General features: G+C 43.1%; 1 protein-coding gene across 3 annotated transcripts in view; it reads left to right on the top strand.

Annotated features, from left to right (window-relative positions):
- The first annotated feature begins 984 nt into the window (after positions 1-984).
- Positions 985-18,867, top strand: part of CCDC68 (coiled-coil domain containing 68) — a 58,521-nt gene continuing 40,638 nt past the window's right edge. For 2 of the 3 annotated variants that reach the window (XM_069569234.1, XM_069569233.1), the window contains exon 1: positions 1,000-1,113. The gene's annotated coding sequence lies outside the window, so the exon portion shown is untranslated. Of the gene's footprint in view, positions 1,114-18,867 lie in introns of all 3 variants that reach the window. The other variant, XM_069569232.1, reaches the window with a different exon arrangement.

The raw sequence follows: 18,867 nt of genomic DNA, 5'->3' as shown, positions 1-18,867 counted from the left end.
GGAGACTGTCAAAGTTAAGAAAAAACAGAGAAGACCAAGAAACTGTCACAGATAAGAGGAGATTAAAGAGATACCACACTGAAATGGAGTGTGGAATCCTGAAGGCAATCCTGGAACAGAAAGATCAGAATGAAAACTAGATCAGCAGAAAAAAGATCAGCAGAAAACTAGTGAAATTTACACTAGGTCGAGTTTAGTTAATAGCGATGGATCAATGTTCATTTCTTAGTTTTGACAGCTGTACCATGGTGATGTAAGACGTGACTGCTAGGGGACACCCGCAAGGGAGGTTTAGGGAATCTTGTACTCTCTGCAACTTTTTCGTAAATCTAACGTGTGTCAGTTGCTCAGTCCTGTCTGACTCTTTGTGACCTTATGGACTGTAGCCCGCCAGGTTCCTCTGTCCATGGGACTAATCAGGCAAGAATACTGGAATGGTTGCCATTTCCTCCTCCAAATTTGGTAAATCTAAATTTACTCCAAAATAGTCTTCAGTTCAGTCACTCGGTCGTGTCCGACTCTGCGACCCCATGGACTGCAGCACGCCAGGCCTCCCCGTCCATCACCAACTCCCAGAGCTTGCTCAAACTCATGTCCGCTGAGTCGGTGATGCAATCCACCGATCTCATCCTCTGTTGTCCCCCTTCTTCCCAGGCCTTCAATCTTTCCCAGCATCAGGGTCTTTTCCAGGAGTCAGTTCTTCGCATCAGGTGGCCAAAGTATAAAAAACAAAAAGTATATGAGCTTGGAGATTAAACAGGACCTTTTTTTAAAAAAAGCAGCAGGAACTATCTACCCTTCGCCCCCAACAGAATAACCCAATTACTGAGCGGTGCGCAGGGTTGGGGACTTGAGTGTCGGGGTGCACACAAGGCACCCCGGGGCGCCTGGAGCCGGGCGCGCGATTCCGGGCGCTGGGAAGCCCGGGCCCCGCCCCGGAGCCGCTCCGGCGCCCGACTCTGCCCCGGGCGCGCCCTACCATGCGGGGCGGAGCTCCTTGGAGCGGAGGTGGAGCCACCGAGCCCGGCGGAGCCGATCCGCCCTACCCGCCCGAGGTGCCGAGCCAGGGGAGGAGCGGCGCCCGGACCCCGCGCTCGCTGAGCGCCCTCCAAGGTAGGCGAGCCCCAGCGATCTTCGCCCGGGTCACCCCACTGTCTCCCGGGCAAGCGGGGGTCCAGGCGCCCTTGGAGCGGGTCTCCTCCACCCTCCCCTCGCCCCGCCTGGAGCACCAAGGGCATTTCCCTGCACACAGGTCCTGGGTGAGGACGGCATTCTCCCTGTAAACCGTTCTTCTGGACTCGGATTCCCTGGGCTAGAAGTTTGTGCGCCTCCAGGGTGGCATCACCCACTCGGTGGGCACGAACTTGGGCACACTCCCGGAGGAGTCTGGCGTGCTGCAGTCCGTGGGGTCGCAGAGAGTCTGACACGACTTGGTAACTGAACGACGAGGAACAGAGTTGCCTTTCCCGAGAAAGGATACCCCCTCCTTCGCCCTGCGCAGCCCGATTGTTTATTTAGGTTGCTCTTAGGCAGTCCCTTGGCTGGGGGGTCCCCCTCTTCAGAGGCGGTGGAGAAAGCCTTCTGGAAAACTTGGCTGTCACCTATGGACCCCCGCGGGACGACTTTGACAGTTCCCTGTGCCCCGAATTCTTAAGAGCGCAGACGGTCATCCTTGCTGGCTTCTGTTAGCTTCTAGTGAAGGAAGACGGACCTGTTGGATGACAGTTTTCTGTCATGGGATTCTAGAGCTGAAAGTTACTTATCCCCCCGGCAGGTGTGCAAGGGGCAGTGTCATCTTACGGAAGGAATAGCGCGGGACCGTGAGACGGGAGATTTAGATAGCATGAATGGCATGGCTATAAACTTTTAACCTTCTGGGAGAGCAAATACATTTATTTACATATATAAAAGAAGCAGTTAGTTCCAAAGGTGCCTGAAACTCGGTCTGCCATTTTCACTCTAGTTTTATTTTTAAGAAATAAAAACTTTTTTTTTTTCTTATTGCTATACATAGGCCAGATAAAGTGTTCAAAGGGAATTATTTCTCACTTGCAACTGGGGAGAGATCCTGTGTGTCCTTTTATGTACCTGATGGTATTAAATATTCAGCTCTGCAGAAGTCGGGCTTTTCAGAAATGTGATCTGAGCTGCAGTCTCAGGTACTCCTGCAGACACAACAGGTGCGATTGTTTCCTGCTGATGGGCGATCCTCCTCCCTTCCACCCTTCGCTGACCCTTTGAGTGTGAAGGTCCCTGACACAGAGGAATTTGTGCCTAAGGCAGGAACTTCCCAACTCACTACGGAAAGAATGGAAATGGCTTACACTTTCTGCGACCTCCCAAGTTTCACAAGGTCTTCACCTTTTAATTTGCTAAATAAATTTAGTAACCAAACCTGCGCTAACTGAAGAGAGGCTTTTGAAAACTATTTCAGTGGTATTTTTCACATTTATGATTTCAGAAGATATTAGCAAGCATGTTAATATATTTGTTAGTGTAGTGATTTATAATGTGTTGGAAAGTGGGCTTGAGTTGTAATCCAGATTCTGGACGAAGTTGGAAAAATCTAAGCTAAATTTGGTCAAAACTGAAAAATGAGGCATATATTTATTTGTTTGGAATGATGACTGAAAAAGGAAACAACTAAGACTTCTGAGGGCTTCCCAGATGGCTTTGATGGTAAAGAATCTGCATGTAATGCAGGAGATCAGAGTTTGATCCCTGGGTTGGGAAGATCTCTCTGTTCTCCTGGAGAAAGGAATGGCTACCCACTCCAGTATTCTTGCCTGGAAAGTTCCTTGGAGGAATGTCAAAGTCTTTTACAGTAGTGGGCTTGAATCTTTGAGATTTTTACATTAAAATTAGATGGCCATTTATTGATGGAAAAGCATTTCAAAATGGCAACATGTTACTATCAATTTAGTAGCATGTTTAAGTGAATTTACATTTTACTAAGCATCTAAACATGGAAACAGTCACGAGCTTGGAAAACAAAAATATGTGTGTGTGTGTGTGTGCTCAGTTTTAGAAAATATTTGGTGCACCTGGGGATTTTCAGGCCTGTTCATAGATTAACTGAACCACTGAACCAACATTTATTGTATAGGGCACCATGGTCTGTCTTGGAGACACAGGGGGATAAAAGTTGATGTAAATGAGACACATTCCTGTCCTCTGGAATTTATACAGCTTTGGAATCCTCCAGAACACCCTGAGGCCATAACCAGAAACCATATCAGTCATCATCTATCATTTACACTGACCAAAACTAGATTAGTTTCAAATCACAGACTCTTTTCCACTGATTTAAATGGTCAAATTAAAAAATTGTAAAGAAATTTATGTTATTTAGGTCAGTTTCCTCTTTTACTTAGGCTGGGAAAGAATTTAGGAATCCTGTATTCTGAGTTTAATATTATGGAATATTAAGATCTTAAGCCTGAAATAGCTTAAAAATTCAATTTCATGCAAATTCAATAAAATTTAAATTTGTAGTAGTAGTAAGTAGATGCCAATCATTTAGGGGTTGAAAAATTTTAACTGGGAAAACTGTATCCATCAAGTTATTTTTTTTCTTGTAAATTTAAAAAAACATGACTACAATTATTTTTTAACCTCAGAGGGGGGAAAAATGACTTTATGTAAGACATTCTTGCTTTTTTTTTTTTTGCTATTTATTTTAAAACCAGCTCTATTGGAGATATAATTTATAAACTATCAAATACATCACACTCTACAATTTAATGATTTTTAGTAAACTTATGGAGTTATGCAATCATTATCACAATCCAATTTTAGAACATTTTCATCCCCGCCCCTCTCTCCCCAAATCTCGAGTGCCTGTTCGTAGCACTCACCATTCTCACCCTCAGACCCAGGCAAGCACTAATCTGTTTTCTGTCTCTTTAAATTTGACTTTCTGGGCATTTTGCACGATGAGATAATAGAATATATGGTATTTAGCATCTGACTTCTTTCACCTGGAGTAATGTTTTTGAGGTGCATTCAGGTTGTAGCATGGTGGTTCCTTTTTATTGCTACTAATGTTCCTTCCATTGGATGGCTATGCCACATTTTGCTTACCTTGATGGATATTGCTGCAATTGAAGTGATAAGACGGATATTTTGGTCCAACTTCCATAATTTGAAAATAACTGATAGGAGCCAAACACTTATTTATATTTATGAAAAAGTATATTTCTGACATGCAATACTGATACTTACCAAATGTCATAACTGTGATCTTTCTGTGATACTCCCTGAAAATAGTAAATAGTAAATCCCAAGCCAGTAGCAGAAAGCATCAGTCATTTCATATTCTAGGTTGGACTTGGAAGACACTAACTCTTAATGTTAACATTTGGAAAGAGGCCAGGCTTCCCTGATGGCTCAGATGGTAAAGAATCCACCTGCAATGTGAATTGAACCTGGGTTCGATCCTTGGGTTGGGAAGGTCCCCTGGAGGAGGGAGTGGCAACCCACTCCAGTATTCTTGCCTGAAAAATTCCATGGCATAGGAGCCTAGAGGGCTACAGTTCATGGGGCCGCAAAGATTTGGACACGACTGAGTGTCTAAACACACACACACATCTCCTTTGTGTGTTTTCTTCACAAATAATATGCATTTAAATGGGGGAATTTTGATGCATGTTTCATCCAACAGTGATAACTGAACTACTCTTAAAAATATGAGCCCTTCTTGATCACATACTTTAGTGGCACACTTAACAGAAAGCAAGAGTCATCTGTAGCCGTAAGCCAAAAAGTAGAAGGGAGTGCATCTGAATTTGCATGCTTTTCATTTTATTATTTTGTCGTTTCTATCACTGTGCTGAAGGGTGAAACTGATGCAACTGATGTTGACTTACCAAATCAGCCACTAGTTTGAATTCTGAAAATCTAAACCAGAAGAAATACCACTCTTTTTTTCCTCTGGGGCATTTAGAGGAGCTAGACCAAATGATAAATTATTCCAGGTTTCTATTAAATAGTGATGTCTTCTGTGAACAAAGAACTCTCTAACACTACAAAAGCATTTTGGTATATACCTTTCTTAGGCGTTCATTTAGGGGAGATGTTTTCTTCTATACCTGCATTCACCCTGTTTTGTGTCAATTCTTATGGCAAATGCATTTTTAGTGGTTTACGTTTGACAACTTATGCTTAAAGATCCGCTTAGGGAGATTTCTCCAGTTGAGTGGAAACTCTTCTATAAAATGTCGGCCAATTCTGTGCAGCTAAAGAGAAGACACTGTCTCTGAATGCCTGTAAGTTACTGCTGAAATTGCAAGTTCCTATGGGGAAAAAAAGCATTCAGATAACTTGAAAGTCTATTTTATTGACAATGTGGAGTGCAAAGAATTTTATGTTTGAGACTAAAGCAGTCTAAGTTGAATAGTACAGTTTTCCAAAGCTGGGTATGTTCATTTGGAGCTCAGTTTGTCTGCTACTATCAAAACAACTTGCCAGAACTCTTGGCTCAAACCATTGCTGTTTTACTGATCTGTGGTTGGATGAATTGATAAGTCTCTGTTGGTAAGTCTTTTTTTAACTTGGTATTGATTTTAAAATTTCCAGAACAGTTTCATTTTCTAGTCTTAAACCGGTCATTTCATTTCAAATGTCTCTTGAGAGTGAAATGCCAATTATAGGAATCTATCTTCATCTTTTTCACTTTCTGGAAATTGAAGTGGACATGTTCCCCCTCTCATGTCTGTTCACCAACAGGAAAAAGGCTTGCTAAGCATTGAGCTATAAGCTTCTCCTAATTAGTTTGGGGAATTCACTCACTCATCACTCATGTTCATGGGATTTGATATAAGGAGCTTGGTTTCATCCAGAACCAGGAGGTGCTTCTCGCCCTTGTATCTTTCTGTTATCCCCTGGGTTTGGGTAGGATGCTGAAATCAGTCTGACCTCTTCCTGGGACGGGGCTGCAGGGGGAGGGAGAGGGGGGCGGGGGGCACAGGGTCCCCACCGCTTCGGGGGTGGGCAACCTTCATAGACTTTGCCGTCACTGCCCCAGTCATCCATGTGCTTATGTTCTACTGTGAAGAAGGGGAACATGCATTTAGAAGATGATCAGAAAGAGGACGGTCAGTTGTAGAGACACTGGTGGACCTGGAGTCTGTCATACAAAGTGTCATAATAAGTCAGAGAGGGAAAAACACACCGTATAATTGTATATTAATGCATACATGTGGAATCTAGAAAAATGGTACACATAAGCCTGTTTATAGGGCGGGAACAGAGATGCAGACGTAGAGAACTGACCTGTGGACAGTGGGATGAGGGGAAGGCGAGGCTGAGATGAACTGGGAGAACGGGATTGACATCTTTACACTGGCAGGTTTGAAACAGATAGCTGTAACATTGGAAAGCAACTGTACTCCAATTAAGAAAAAATTGCAAAAAAAAAACAGAATGGGTAGGTGAAATAAGTTCTATTTCAGAATTAGATTTAAATCTTCCTGTTGCAAGTTTTCTCGTATATTTCTTATATATTTTTATATATTTCTACCTACTTTTCCACCCCAGTAAGTAATAATTATGATTAACTTTCGTAAGATGTTTAAGATTTCCCTCGCTTTTGTCGCCTTATTGAATGTCAGGCTCCATGGACTATTCTTGTAAGAGCAATAGCTTTACCTGCCTGTCAGCAACTCACACAATTCTGACCCTATTGCTTTTTTTTTTTTTTTTTCTGTCATTTACACTTTTGGAGGGCTCAACAGTTTGAATTAGGAAATAAATGTAGTTAATTGTAGCTTGTAGTTAATTGTAGCTTGCAGTTAATTGTATTTTGAAATCTCCACTGTACTTAGCTTTTACTAGGGTACTGTTTACTTACTACTTAGAAAATAAAAGTATATACATCCATCTTTTTTAGTATAGAGTTCTGAGTCATGGAACCACCGTTACCATCAAGATAGAGAACAGTTTCATCATCACTCCCTCAGTTCAGTTCAGTTCAGTTCAGTCGCTCAGTTGTGTCCGACTCTTTGTGACCCCATGAATCACAGCATGCCAGGCCTCCCTGTCCATCACCAACTCCTGGAGTTCACTCAGACTCACGTCCACCGAGTCAGTGATGCCATCCAGCCATAGTCCCCTAAAATAGTCCCTAGTGTCTCTTTTGTAGTCAGTTCCAGTTCAGTTTTCTGATCCTATAGTTTCAAATTTTCTAGAATATCATATAAATGGAACTATGGAATATGTAGCCTTTGGGATCTGGCTGTTTTTAGTCAGCATAATGCATCTGAGATTCATCTATATTGTATCAGCGTTGTTCAGTTGCTCACTTGTATCCAGCTCTTTGCGACCCCCATGGACTGCAGCACACCAGGCTTCCCTGTCCTTCACCATCTCCCAGAGCTTGCTCAAACTCATGTCTGTTGAGTCAGTGATGCCATCCAACCATCTCATCCTCTGTTGCCCTTTCCCCCCATCTTCAATCTCTCCCAGCGTCAGAGTCTTTTCCAATGAGTCAGCTCTTCAGATCATATCAGTTGATCATTCTTTTGTATTGATGAATAGGATTCACCTGTTGATGAATATTTGAATTTTTTCCAGACTTTGGCCACTATAAATGTGTTTTATGGACATACAGAATCCCCTAGGAGAGGGACTGCTGGGTTGTACAGCCCATGCTTAACTTTATAGGAAGCTGCCTAAGTGCTGATGTCTCGTGTGGCTGTGAGTTTGGTTTTCTCACCAGCAGCACCCAGGAGTTGCTGCTTCTCCCCATCCTCACCCACAAGTGGGATTGTCTGTTTTTCCCTCCTTCTCTGGATAATTTTTAAAATGACGTAGGTGATGTTGAAGCTCAGATATCCCAAGACCAGTTTGGGAAGCTATAGCTCTTTTGTAAATCCCTGAGCCTTTTATTCTTAAAATATTTCAGGAAGCCACAGAAGAAATTTTCCAAAAAGGCACCTTTCTTATCAATGTTGCAAATGACTGAGATAAATATCAGTGACAACTAGTTCTTTTCATATTCTTTCATTGATGAGTCATAAGTGGCTTTAAAATAGATCGATAGCCGAGAAGATCAGAGCAGCAGGTGTAACTGACTGATGGGGCTGGGGGCGTGGGAATAGAAAGGGGACAACTGGGTTTAGGCCTTGATACTTTCCAATGATGCTCTTTAAGCAAATGTTCATTATGAGCTGTGAGCCTAAACACAATTATTTAATATTCTCTGAATGTGGATTATAGTCAGATACCCCATTAAGCACTTTTTCTGCATTATCCTATTTAATCATCGTATAACTCAATGGCTCCAGCAATAAGGAATCTGCCTGCAATACAGGAGACAACAGGAGGAGATGCAGGGATCGGGAATATCCCCTGGAGAAGGGAATGGCAACCCACTCCAGTGTTCTTGCCTGGGAAATCCCATGGACAGAGGAGCTTGGTGGGCTATAGTCCAAGGGGTTGCAAAGAGTCGGACACGACTGAGTGACTTAGCAGCAACTCTGTGAGGAAGTTAACAGCTTCTTTTGGGTTTTTTCAGCTGAGGAAGCTAAAGCCTAAGGGAGATTAAAACTTTTCCAAGGAGGGGTTTGGGATTAACAGATACACACTACTTACTATACATAAAACAGATTATCAACAGAGACCTACTGTACAATACAAGGAGCTCTACTCAGTACTGTCATAAACTATATGGGAAAACGCTCAAAAGAAATAGATCCATTTATGTGTGTCAGTGAACAATTGTGCTGTACACCTGAAGTGAGCACAACCATTGCCAATCAACTACACTCCAATATAAAATCAAAATTAAATTTAAAAAAATGAACAGACATCGAGATAGATTAGAAGAGAATCCAGAAATGTTCTCCAAACACACAATCAATTGAAGATTTCCAAACCACTTGATTTTTGACAAAGATAAAAGTGTAATTCCGTGTGTAAAAAAGAATAATTTAAATGAATGGTGATAAAGAATTGAAAAAAAATTACTTTCTGGGTTCAGGTGATGAGATTAACTTATGATTTTGAAAAACGTCACTTCTCTGTGACCTGGCTGCCTTATATATACATATAGATAGATATAAATATAGAGGTCACAATTATTGCACACTGTGTTTTGATGATTAATTTTGACAACACATGGGAAATAATTCTTTGGCAAATGGCACAGTGCTCTGTCTACAGTATGTATTTTCTATCATGTTTGGGCTAGTATTTCAATCCTTTTATCCCCCTGAATGAATTTGCCTTTGTTACATATCTAAGAGCTTTCTATAGCACTGGCTAAGATATAAACACATGTGTTTACAAATGAGTAGCATTTAGAAATGAATAGAAATTAATTCTACTTTGAGAATCTTAGATTATTGCTTGCAAACAGCATTGGGCTCAGTGCTGACATGCATGTCTTTTGATGCTCTGTGCGTCATTTTCAGGTAAACTGCACGGTCACCTGAGGTTTAGCCAGCTGACACTGGATGTCACCATTGTGCCGTGTAACGTCGCTGTAGAACAGGTGTGCTATTCAGTATTCGGGACACGGCCAGTCTCTTCAAGGGTCTGGAGACCCGTTAGCTTTACTTTACCCCTCATATAACCTCTTTATCTTTGTAGTGTCTTACTGTAACTTAACTCTCTCAGCTTCTAATATCTAAGCTCTCTATCATAGTGACTCAGAATGATGAGACAATTGTCAATATGTTAGCTCAGAACTGAGAAGCTGAAAACTCAGACAGTGTGCCAAAGCAGGGCTCTTGCTTCCTAAGCACTGAGTCTGGCTCACCTAGGTAGGAAAGGAGTTTGTGCATGGGCGTGCTCAGTTACTCAGTCGTGTCCTACTCTTTGTGACCCCATGGACTGCAGCCCCTCAGGCTCCTCTGTCCATGGGATTCTCCAGGCAAGAATACTGGAGTGGGTAGCCATTCCCTTCTCCCGGGATCTTCCCCACCCAGGGACTGAACCCTTGTCTCCTGTATTGGCAGGTGGATTCTTTACCACTGAGCCACTTGGGAAGCTGCAGGAAAGGAATTTCCTGGAAGTAAACTCAGCATCCAGAATTGATGGGAAAACTAGATATGGAAATGAGAGAGTCCAGTGCTGGTGCCCTGGCCAAGATCAGTAACGGGCGGGAATTCAATCTCTGGGCATTGCCCCGGGGCACTAGATACCAGGTGTTCCTGCTGCTGGATCTAAAGCACTGCTCTGTGCCAGAGTCCCTCTCTGCCAGAGAAAGAAGGGGATTTTCACTGTGTCTAGCACAACAAGCCGGAGGGCCAATCCTCTGATGACCTTTCCGGGCGGAAGCACTCAGCTGATGGAGTCTAGGAGTTGTACAAGCGCTCCAGCACCGGGGAGTGACGAGGAAGGAAGAGGTCTTCGCTGCAGAGGCTCCTGCAGACAGTGACCCCACACACCTGGGAGGGAGAGTCAAGCTGGGCATCCGCCGTGCTGCTGCGGATGTCAGCACTCACGGAAGTGAGTCGAGAATGCCACGGTGTGGTCAGCTGCTCTTACCCAAGTGCCCCTTCCACCGGGGATCCTACACTCAGTTGCATATGCCCTGTGGCAGCTGACAGCACCCCAGACGTCACTGTCCCTGCTGTCACCCCTCAGGGAGCCTCACCAGCCAGGGCTAGACCTGCTTGGGTTTGCTTTTCACATTTGATTTTATATTGGAGTATAGCCAACTAACAATGATGTGCACAGCAGAGTGACTCAGCCGCACGCACACCTGTATCCATTCTCCCCCCAAACTCCTCTCCCCTCCATGCACCCCAGTGTTCCTTGCAGCACTGTTTACAATAGTCTAGGGCTTCCCAGAGGGCTCAGCAGGTAAAGAATCAGCTTTCAGTGTGGGAGACACGGGTTCGATCCCTGGGTTGGGAAGTTCCCCTAGAGGGCAGCACGGCCACCCACTCCAGTATTCTTGCCTGGGAAATCCCGTAGACAGGAGAGCCTGGAGGGCTGCATTTCATGGGGATGCAAAGAGCTGGACACTACTGGGCATGATAAGACCTGTTTAAAGTGGGCTAAGGAGAAGATTCCTTCAGTCCAGTTCAGTTCAGTCGCTCAGTCGTGTCTGACTCTTTGCAACACCATGAATCACAGCATGCCAGGCCTCCCTGTCCATCACCATCTCCCAGAGTTCACTCAAACTCATGTCCATTGAGTTGGTGATGCCATCCAGCCATCTCATCCTCTGTTGTCCCCTTCTCCTCTTGCCCCCAATCCCTCCCAGCGTCAGAGTCTTTTCCAATGAGTCAACTCTTCGCATGAGGTGGCCAAAGTACTGGAGTTTCAGCTTCAGCATCAGTCCTTCCAACGAACACCCAGGACTGATCTCCTTTAGGATGGACTGATTGGACCTCCTTGCAGTCCAAGGGACTCTCAAGAGTCTTCTTCAACACCACAGTTCAAAAGCATCATTCTTCGGCGCTCAGCTTTCTTCACAGTCCAACTCTCACATCCATACATGACCACTTGGGAAAACCATAGCCTTGACTAGATGAACCTTTGTTGGCAAAGTAATGTCTCTGCTTTTGAATATACTATCTAGGTTGGTCATAACTTTCCTTCCATGGAGTAAGTATCTTTTAATTTCATGGCTGCAATCACCATCTGCAGTGATTTTGGAGCCCCAAAAAATAAAGGCTGACACTGTTTCCACTGTTTCCCCATCTATTTCCCATGAAATGATGGGACCGGATGCCATGATTTCATTTTCTGAATGTTGAGCTTTAAGCCAACTTTTTCACTCTCTTCTTTCACTTTCATCAAGAGGCTTTTGAGTTCCTCTTCACTTTCTGCCATAAGGGTGGTGTCATCTGCATATCTGAGGTTATTGATATTTCTCCCAGCAATCTTGATTCCAGCTTGTGCTTCTTCCAGCCCAGCGTTTCTCATGATGTACTCTGCATAGAAGTTAAATAAGCAGGGTGACAATATACAGCCTTTTCCTATTTGGAACCAGTCTGTTGTTCCATGTCCATTTCTAACTGTTGCTACCTGACCTGCATATAGGTTTCTCAAGAGGCAAATTGAAAGGCTTATATTTCAGTCTATTAAAAAAAATTTTTTTTCCTACCCATGTAAAGAAAAAGAAAAGAAAAAAAAAATGGTAGGCGACCCTTTGTACCTTGTTCTTAGAAAAGGACTTCATGCAAGTTCCAGCCTGCGATCTTGCTCGCCGTTAGCCTGGAATCCTCTTCTTCCAGATGGCCACATGGCTGCACCTCCTTTATTCAAGTCTTTTGCTTAAATGCCACCTCTTCAGGTTGCCTGTCTCCACCCATCCAAAGCAGCACCGCTTTTCATCCTTTTACCCTGTTCTGCTCTTCTTCATGAAACCACCTCTGATTATGTTCTCAGTGTAGTCGTTTTGTTTCATGTCTGTCTCCCCTTCTGTACTGAGAGTCCCATGAAAGCGGGGTCTTGAACTTGGTTCTGCAGTTACAAATTTCTAAAACAGCTGTATTCAATAAATATTTAATACACGAATGAATGAACCAAGGGTTAAATAAAGGAAGGACACTCTTTTGTTAAAATCTCTAGTCTGTAGACAGTTCCTGTAATCATTTTCTAAGGTTGCTAAAATAAAGTACCACAGAGTGGCTTAAACATAATACTTTCTCGTCTCTCAGTTCCAGAGGCTGGAAGTTCAAGATCAAAGATCAAGGTGTTGGCAGGGTTGTTTCCTTCTGAAAATTGTAAAGAAGAATCTGTGCCCTGCTTCACCTCCAGCTTCTGGTGGTTTTCTGGCAATTTTTGGTATTCCTTGTCATGTCGAAACATCACCTTGGTCTCTGCCTTCAGCTGAACGTGGACTTTTCCTTGTGTGCATTTGGGTCCCAATTTCCCCCATTTATGAAGACGTCAGATTGGATTAGGGGTCCACTGGCTCAGCTGGTAAAGAATCTGCCTGCAATGTGGGAGACCTGGGTTCAATCGCTGGGTTCAGAAGGTCCCCTGGAGAAGGGAAAGGCTACCCACTCCAGTATTCTTGCCTGGAAAATTCCATGGACTATATAGTCCACTGGGTCGCAAAGAGTTGGACACGACTGAGCAACTTTCACTTTCATTCTACTATGACCTTATCTTTCTTTTGCTGTTCTTTTATTTATTTTTCTAATTTATTTTTTACTGTGTTGTGTTTATTTCTGCCATACAAGAACTCAAATCAGCCATAATTATACATATATCCCCTCCCTCATGAGCCTCTCTCCTCTTCCACCATCCCACCCCTTTAGGTCGTCACAGAGCACCTAAGTATGTTTGCAAAATGATGAGTGCTCATTTGTGTCCGACTCTTTTTCGACCCCATGGACTGTAGCCCGCCAGGCTCTTCTGTCCATGGAATTTTCCAGGCAAGAATATTGGAGCAGGTTGCCATTTCCTCCTCCAGAGGATCTAACCAACCCAGGGATCGAACACACATATGTTGGATTTCCTGTGGTGGCAGGTGGATTCTTTATCGCTAGCCCCACCAGGAAGATTCAGGTTTGCAAGGATTCTATTTCCAAGTAAGGTCACATTCTGAAGTACTGGGTATCATGGCTTCAACATATAAATGGAAGGGAGGACAAAATTCAGCCCGCATAGTGCCTTATATGTGCTTATTGTATAATAGCTGAGCCATTTGTATGTCATTAATCAGAGAAGTAGGTTTAGTTACATAATCCTGGGCACCCAGTGATGTGTTGGTTTGTCACATAGATTATAATTCAAAAAATGTGTGTGAATTGCTTTGTAAATAGTAAACTATTCATTGTATGTTAGCATAATCAGCTGGGGATACTGACAAATCATTGATGCGTTATCAAGAAAGAATCAATACTATGGATTTGCTGGTCTTTGCAAATTGCCCAAAGCAGATTTTACTCTACAGCCCAGCTCGATCTGCAAACTGTTTCAAGTATTACTGGCTTCTTTCCTACCACTCAGAATACTTGTCAGCAGTAATTGTGGAAAATGGCTTTATTTTATTTACTTATTTGACAAACATGTACAAGTCATTTTTTTATGTGCTAGGCGCTATCAGTCCTGAATATTCACTGGAAGGACTGATGCTGAAGCTGAAGCTCTGATACTTTGGCCACCTGTTGCAAAGAGCCTGATGATGGGAGAGATTGAGTGCAGAAGAAGGGGGTGACAGAGGGTGAGATGGTTGGATGGCATCACCAACTCAATGGACATGAATTTGAGCAAACACTCAAAGAGATGGTGGAGGACAGGGAAGCCTGGGGTGCTACAGTTCATGAGGTCCCAAAGACTTGGACATGAACAGCAAGCACCATTATCCCTGCTTGACAAATGTTAACTCACAAACAACCCCATGTTATTTGTTATTTATACTGTCATTAATCATTAATTATAATATTATCTGAATTTTACTGATAGAGAAACTGAGGCACAGAGAGGTTAAGGAATTGCTCAGGGTCACACAGCTACTGAGTGGAAGAGTCAGGCCATGAAACTAGGCAGTCTGCCTCTGGGTCTTTTCGTTGTAGAAACTTCTTTCTCCACAGAAAGTCTCATGGAAGAATTCAGTGTGAGACAGAACAAAGCAGAACTTCTTTGGTTCAAGTCCAGACAGCAAAGCCCTGTCTGCCCAGCACCGCCCCTTCCCTTGGGAGCCCTGTTTGAAAAGCCCAGATCTAGGAAATAATACCTGTTGGCGTGATGCCACTCGTAAGCTGTCTTCAGTCCACTCTAGCATAAAACAAATAAAATTCTTTTCTCACTTTAATTAGCTGATTGTGTTTTATTTTGAAAATTTTATCTGCCTAATCTACTTCTGGCAGAAATAAAATGCTAAGATGGATTTTTTTCCCCTGGACGGTAATGCCATATGGCAATTTGCACTTTGCTGGCTTAAGTTCCTCTTGGGTTTCTTTATACAAGTGAAGGACTGTGGCCGTGGACATTTCCTGAACCAAGAGAAAGATGGGATTTGATTTCATGCAAATAGAGACGCATATAAACTTTGCAACCAGATAGGCATAATCGGCTCCCTCTCTTATGGACTGCTCATTTTCTGTGGTCCTTCATAATTTAAAATCATCGAAGCAACAGTATTAGCAGTTACTGTCCCTTGAGCACCTTCCACAACCGGAGGTTTTAAAAATCGCTCATTTTCACAACTCTAGGGGTTATCACCCCTATTTTACAGAAGTGTAAGTTGAGGTTAAGATTTTATGGAACTTGTTTAGGATGACCCAGCCAGTGAGAGGAGGAGGTATGATGTTTTGAGAAGTATCAGTAGAGCAGAACTTTTTTTTTTTTTTTTTGGAGTATAGTTAATTTACAATGTTGTGTTACTTTCAAGTATACGGCAAAGTGATTCAGGTATACATATATATGTGTGCGTGTGTGTTCTCAGTCACACCAAACTCTGTGACCCCATGGACTGTAGCCTGCCAAGATCCTCTGTCCAGAGAATTTTCCAGGCAAGAATACTGGGATGAGTTGCCATTTCCTTCTCCGGGGGTAGCCCAGTGGTAAAAAAATTCTCCTGCCTAGTTTTCTCTCTCCCTCTCTCTCTATATATATATGTATACATATTCTTCATATATATATCAGATCAGATCAGATCAGTCGCTCAGGCGTGTCCGACTCTTTTCGACCCATGAATCACAGCACGACAGGCCTCCCTGTCCATCACCATTCCCGGAGTTCACTCAAACTCACATCCATCCAGCCATCGCATCCTCAGTCATCCCCTTCTCTTCCTGCCCCCAATCCCTCCCAGCATCAGAGTCTTTTCCAATGAGTCAACTCTTCGCATGAGGTGGCCAAAGTACTGAAGTTTCAGCTTTAGCATCATTTCTTCCAAAGAAGACCTGGGACTGATCTCCTTTAGAATGGACTGGTTGGATCTCCTTGCAGTCCAAGGAACTCTCAAGAGCCTTCTCCAGCACCACAGTTCAAAAGCATCAATTCTTTGGCGCTCAGCCTTCTTCACAGTCCAACTGTCACATCCATACATGACCACAGGAAAAACCGTAGCCTTGACTAGATGGACCTTTGTTGGCAAAGTAATGTCTCTGCTTTTCAATATGCTATCTAGGTTGGTCATAACTTTTCTTTCAAGGAGTAAGCGTCTTTTAATTTCATGGCAGCAATCATCATCTGCAGTGATTTTGGAGCCCAAAAAAATAAAGTCTGACACTGTTTCTACTGTTTCCCCATCTATTTGCCATGAAGTGATGGACCAGATGCCATGATCTTCATTTTCTGAATGTTGAGCTTTAAGCCAACTTTTTCACTCTCTTCTTTTACTTTCATCAAGAGGCTTTTGAGTTCCTCTTCACTTTCTGCCATAAGGGTGGTGTCATCTGCATATCTGAGGTGATTGATATTTCTCCTGGCAATCTTGATTCCAGCTTGTGCTTCTTCCAGCCCAGCGTTTCTCATGATGTACTCTGCATAGAAGTTAAATAAGCAGGGTGACAATATACAGCCTTGATGTACTCCTTTTCCTATTTGGAACCAGTCTGTTGTTCCATGTCCATTTCTAAATGTTGCTTCCTGACCTGCATACAGGTTTCTCAAGAGGCAGGTCAGGTGGTCTGGTATTCCCACCTCTTTCAGAATTTTCCACAGTTTCTTGTGATCCACACAGTCAAAGGCTTTGGCATAATCAATAAAGCAGAAATAGATGTTTTTCTGGAACTCTCCTGCTTTTTTGTTGATCCAGAGGATGTTGGCAATTTGATCTCTGGTTCCTCTGCTTTTTCTAAAACCAGCTTGAACATCAGGAAGTTCACAGTTCACGTATTGCTGAAGCCTGGCTTGGAGAATTTTGAGCATTACTTTACTAGCATGTGAGATGAGTTCAACTGTGCAGTAGTTTGAGCATTCTTTGCCATTGCCTTTCTTTGGGATTGGAATGAAAACTGACCTTTTCCAGTCCTGTGGCCACTGCTGAGTTTTCCAAACTTGCTAGCATATTGAGTGCAACACTTTCACAGCATCATCTTTCAGGATTTGAAACAGCTCAACTGGAATTCCATCACCTTGACTAGCTTTGTTCATAGTGATGCTTTCTCAGGCCCACTTGACTTCACATTCCAGGATATCTGGCTCTAGGTGAGTGATTGTACCATTGTGATTATCTTGGTCATGAAGATCTTTTTTGTACAGTTCTTCTGTGTATTCTTGCCACCTCTTCTTAATATCTTCTGCTTCTGTTAGGTCCATACCATTTCTTTCCTTTATTGAGCCCATCTTTGCATGAAATGTTCCCTTGTTATCTCTAATTTTCTTGAAGAGATCTCTAGTCTTTCCCATTCTGTTCTTTTCCTCCATTTTTTTGCATTGATCGCTGAGGAAGGCTTTCTTATCTCTTCTTATTATTCTTTGGAACCCTGCATTCAGATGCTTATATCTTTCCTTTTCTCCTTTGCTTTTCGCTTTCTTCATTTCACAGGTATTTGTACGGCCTCCCCAGACAGCCATTTTGCTTTTTTGCATTTCTTTTCCATGGGCATGGTCTTGATCCCTGTCTCCTGTACAATATCAGGAACCTCATCAGGCACTCTGTTTATCAGGTCTAGTCCATTAAATCTATTTCTCACTTCCACTGTATAATCATAAGGGATTTGATTTAGGTCATACCTGAATGGTCTAGTGATTTCCCTACTTTCTTCAATTTAAGTCTAAATTTGGCAATAAGGAGTTCATGATCAGAGCCACAGTCAGCTCCTGGTCTTGTTTTTGCTGCCTGTGTAGAGCTTCTCCATCTTTGGCTGCAAAGAATATAATCAATCTGATTTCGATGTTGACCATCTGGTGATGTCCATGTGTACAGTCTTCTCTTGTGTTGTTGGAAGAGGGTGTTTGCTATGAGCAGTGTGTTCTCTTGGCAAAACTCTATTAGCTTTTGCCCTGCTTCGTTCTGTATTCCAGGGCCAAATTTGCCGGTTACTCCAGGTGTTTCTTGACTCCCTTCCTAATTTTGCATTCCAGTCCCCTGTAATGAAAAGGACATCTTTTTTGGGTGTTAGTTCTAAAAGGCCTTGTAGGTCTTCATAGAACCGTCCAACTATATACATATACCTATTCTTTTTCAGATTCTTTTCTAGATTATCATGAGATGTTGAATATGGCTCCCGTCTTTGTTGTTTGTCTGTTTTTTTACATAGTAGAATATATTCATGAGAAGCCAGGTTGCTCAGTCGTGTTGCAACTCTTTGCGATCCCATGGACTGTATAGCCTAGCTGGCTCCTCCATCCATGGAATTTTCCAGGCATGCGGTCTGGAGTGGGTTGCCATTTCCTTCTCCAGGGGATCTTCTCGACCCAGGATCGAACCCAGGTCTCCCATGTTGCCGGCAGACGGTTTACCCTCTGCACCACCAGGGATGACCCAGTAGCGTGTGTATGCTAATCCCAAACTCTGAATTTATCTACCCCCCTCCCCATCCCCACAACTGTCTCTGTTGGTAACCACAGGTTTGTTTTCTACATTTTAGGATATATAATGAGAGGCCTGATGTGATTTTCAAATTATGAAAGACAGAATGCAGTGAGGTTCCTTCTAAAGAGTGATTAATTCCTATGATGAGTGTCCCTTATCACTTGGCAATGTTCACAGTGTATAACCCACTGAAAAGAAAAGAGAAGGGAAATCTCCAAAACGGGAGGGTAGACCAAGGGAGAGTGAACTGAAGAAAAACAGCAATGAAAAACTCAGACCGAGGCTTTGTCTGCCTCTGTTTGCCTCCTTCTTTTGCTCCCATCTGCTGCCATTCTTTACCCCACGGGAGGGCAAACATTTCCCTGTAGAGGACCAAACAGATAGTCCATATCTTAGACATTGTTTGCCATGTATTTTCTGCCTCAAATCTACTCAGCAGAGCTGTTACAGTGCAAAAGCAGCGTAACGACACG

The sequence above is a fragment of the Ovis canadensis genome, chromosome 23 (assembly GCF_042477335.2).
Source record: "Ovis canadensis isolate MfBH-ARS-UI-01 breed Bighorn chromosome 23, ARS-UI_OviCan_v2, whole genome shotgun sequence".
In the NCBI taxonomy this organism is placed as follows: Eukaryota; Metazoa; Chordata; class Mammalia; order Artiodactyla; family Bovidae; genus Ovis; species Ovis canadensis.
Note: the sequence above shows the minus strand (reverse complement) of the source record. Positions and strands in the feature narration are given on the sequence as shown.